We start from the raw sequence: 4,210 nt of genomic DNA, 5'->3' as shown, positions 1-4,210 counted from the left end.
TAAAACGCCTTGCACTAATGAGCGCGGCGGGTTGTCAGTCCTGTTGTCAAGACGTGACATTCATCCACCATTTTGTCTCTCAAGTAAAAAAAAGTAAAGATTCATTACATATATTTTTCCTTCGATTATTCTCGTCAATTTTACCAACAACTTGTGAGAAATTTTGCGAATCTATAACAGCAAACGTCTTCTACTCAATTTTCTCTTTCAAATGAGATCCATAATGAAATATTTGTGAGTTATGAACATCATGTTGTTGTTCTTCTTCTTGATATGCTATTTTTAAATACTTCATATATATGATATGTTTCAAGACTTCATATGCTTTGTATAAATATTGCACTTGGAATGTTTTAAACACTTGAAGCCACTCTTTCATTTTTCATCTGATCAATCTCATTCATTTTTCCGACGATCTCTTCGAAATTTTATGAATTTAAAACGATCAACGTGTTCTACTCGATTTTCTCTTTCAAATAAGATCCATGATAAAATATTTTTAAGTTATATTTTTGTTGTTTTATTTTTTTCTTTTGTACAAAAATTTGATATACTAGCTTTAAAGGTTTCATTTGCTAAGTTTAAAGACTTTATACATCAAAGCTAGGGTGTGATGTGTTGGACTATGCAATAATCCACTTCATCGAGTTGATTAGACTTGCAAAACATATATTAATTGATTTAACAATTTTCTTGAGTTGAGATATTTGCACGTTCAAAAGATTTAAAATTTCAACATGATTGTTGAGGCTCTTTCTTTGTCTTTGTGATAATTGACTGCACTATAATTTCAATAAAGGCTAAGACTTTAAAATCAATATCTACTCACAAATTTTCTAAAAAGTGATCATATGACGAAATCGGACACTCAAGCGCCGAGATCGAGATTTTTAAAAATACCATACTCCAAAAAAAAGATAAACCAAAAAATAGGAATCTATCTCTCCATATGTTAGCAAACGAGCCATAAAACATCCATAAATTATGTAGACAAACAATTTGATTTTAATGTTCTTTTACTGAATAAGAAAATATACATCTGAAGGCAAACTTTGACTTTCCCCTTTCCCACCAAGGGAAATTAACCAAAACTGAACATTGAAATTTAATTAATTAAGTTTAGATCCGTATCCTTCTTTCATCATGACTAGCTATAAGAAAAATGGTTAATTATATTTTTAATGACATGTATAGAATTCTAGAATGATATGTAATTAATAAATTTAAATGTTGAAAGGATTTTAAATTCTCCAAATCAATACATTCACATGCTACAACAGAAAATAAATTTACAAAAGATCAGTCTCACAGTACAGTCACACTCGGTGCGCGTTGGGGAGATATTAAGCAAAAATAGACGGATAAGTCATGTTCAACGGCGGGATTATAGTGACCATGGGAGTTGAGCAAAATTTGAATTTAGCGGGACAATCTTCATGCCGTTGAACACGACATATCTAATTAATTTTATCCAAAAAGGCAACTGGGCCAAAATCATATCTATATCCTTTATACATCAAAGTTTGCCCTTTTGCTATTTAATGAATTTTATTAAAGTCAATATATTGATGGAGACCTTAATCATATTTTCTTCCCCCTCCCTTCAGATTTACTTTTGAATTATTAAATTAGTAAGTTGCTCCATATTACTCAATTTAAATAAATAATTTAACAACAACAAAAAAAGAAACTGCTCCATATTATTCTATGTATATTTCACTCTAATTCTTATTATTTTCCTTTCGAGCAAAATAATGATTTTTTTTGTCAATTTTATTTATTCTTCTAACAATTTTACTTCAATATTAATTACAAAAGCACGTGACTAGATCTTTTGCGTGCCGTTCCGTGCCATGACTATATGTATGTAGAATTATTTAATGTGCTCAATTTTTTTCATACCAATGTAAAAACAAAATGGGATTTAAGGGACCAGAATCAGAAAAGATCATAATAAATGTTCATAAGAAATAACAATAAATTGGTTTGTTTACAACATGAATTAAGTGCTGCAGTGATGTATATGTTTGACTAAAATGCATACTCCAGTTCCCTCTAGTAGTTCTTTAGCTTTAAAAATTATTGCTCTTACTACATTTTGGTGTAAATCTAAGTTAGATGAATCTTTCTTTAAATTAACCTTGATTCTACCTATGGATGTTAGTGTATTAAACCAAGCAGTTGCTCCAATAATACCTTCGGACTCAAATACCCAGGGAAGGATAAGCAGCCCTTTGAACTCGGAGGAAGACCCAACCCCTAGGTTAGAAGAGTTTGATACTATGGATGCTTTACTTCTAGGTGATACTGGATTAGTAGGGTTTGACACTACAGAGCCTACATCTTCTCCTGACAATTCAGCTGCTGTTGGCTAATTTCTTGGTTTAGATAATTTCTTTTTTGTAGGTTGTAATAATTGTTCATTTCTTGCAAACTTGCCTAAAGGCTATCCCTTTAGTGTGATACTTATGTTTTAGTTTTTTAAGTAATTAGTGATGTAAAAACTGTGTTGTTTCGTAATGAAACTGGTGGGCACTCCCCACTTTATTAAAAAAAAAATGCAAGTTGCTTAGTAAAAGAAAAAGGGAAAGAAAAGAAAAGAACAAACATTCTAGGATGAGTTGATGACACGAAAGAGCTACAAGAGGAAGCTCTCTGATGTGTTACCCTCTTGGAATGACTGTGTATCCATTAAATTTCCAAAGATCCATTGTTAGGTAAAACACATCTGGAAGAAAAAGCAACTTTATAAAAAAAAAAAAAAAAAACCTATCAACCTTTTCATATATTTCATTTTTTTTAATAGAGAACTTATTTGTACATCACCTAGAAGAAACTAGAGAAAAGGAGAAAATATTCTTTTTCTAGGAACCAATACAGATCAGATAATTTAAGTAATTTTCTAGATTCAGATTCGAACGAAATCGGATGATATCTTATTCAAATAATATGCACTAATTGATGAAAACATTCTATGCCATCCTTGCTCAACCTCAAGAACTTGTTGATTGTAGTACCCTGTAGTTAAAGCATGTCCTTCAATAAAAAAATAGTCAGAAATAATGTTAAATGCAAAATAGTACAGGAAAGGTTTCCAATGATGAGTTGTAAATTAATCATGGGAATGATTTTCTTGGTAGTTACCCTTTTGCAACTGATGGCCTTGCTGCTAAGGTAATCTCCAAGAAATCATGGGTCTATGCTCTTATTACCAAAATTACGAATGGGAACTCGTGTAAATTCTCCATTGAATTACAAAACAGGAAGGCCATATCTTTAGTATACTTTTAGCCATTGAGGCTATCTGAAGATAAAAGGTAACGATATATTATTGGCTAAACTGCTAGCTATTTTCATTGCCTCGCAGAAATCCTTGTCATTACATAGATTGGAAAACCAGTAATGGGCATGTCAAGAATGTAGCAGCAGCCAACATAGGCCACGATTAGCCCAAAGGTCACTACGGTAATAACCGGAAAAATGTGTAAAAAGTAGATGTCAGTACTCAGTATAGAGTTTTCTGGATTATTGGCTTTTCTGCTATTGTAGCTGTTGTAGCTGCTATATATTAGAAAATATGAATTTTGTCTAAAATTATACTTGTGGCTGCTATCTAATAGCAGGTTTACCTTGTTCCATGGGTTCAAGGGACAGAGAAGTTTCTCCTTTGTCTCCCTTGTTGGCATCTGCATGGTCAATTTCCTGCAATGGATTGAGTTGTTATCATCTAAACAAGTTTGCGGTTTAAATATTTATAAAGTCTGATATTTTAATGAATGAATCAAATGCATATGTAAGGTGCAATGAATGGGTAAAGGACATTTACCATAGTTGTTGGCTGCTGAGTGGCCGATAGTAATATGTCATGTGTATACTTCTGTTTTTTTAAGGTTGGCGGTGAAGTACCGCCAACAGTTGTATTAATAAGAAAAATTTATTTACACAGGCTAGTAAGCCTTTTAATTCATTACAATTATATTCAACTGTCGAATAATGATTGCAACAAAACACAAAAAAGCCCCCCATGGCTCCCCCTCCTATATGCCCTGCTGCTAGCACGACTGCCTCCAAAAGTGAATATCAAGTGTCGTATCATTAATCAAGAAATGCACAGAGTTTCTCTTATCGGAGAAGAATCTTCTATTCCTCTCCCTCCATAATGTCCAAGCGCCTGCCGCCCATACCCATGTGTATACTTCTTATTATCTAT

The sequence above is a fragment of the Carex rostrata genome, chromosome 28, assembly GCF_964058835.1.
Source record: "Carex rostrata chromosome 28, lpCarRost1.2, whole genome shotgun sequence".
NCBI classification, from domain to species: Eukaryota; Viridiplantae; Streptophyta; class Magnoliopsida; order Poales; family Cyperaceae; genus Carex; species Carex rostrata.
This window is presented reverse-complemented; position numbering follows the sequence as displayed.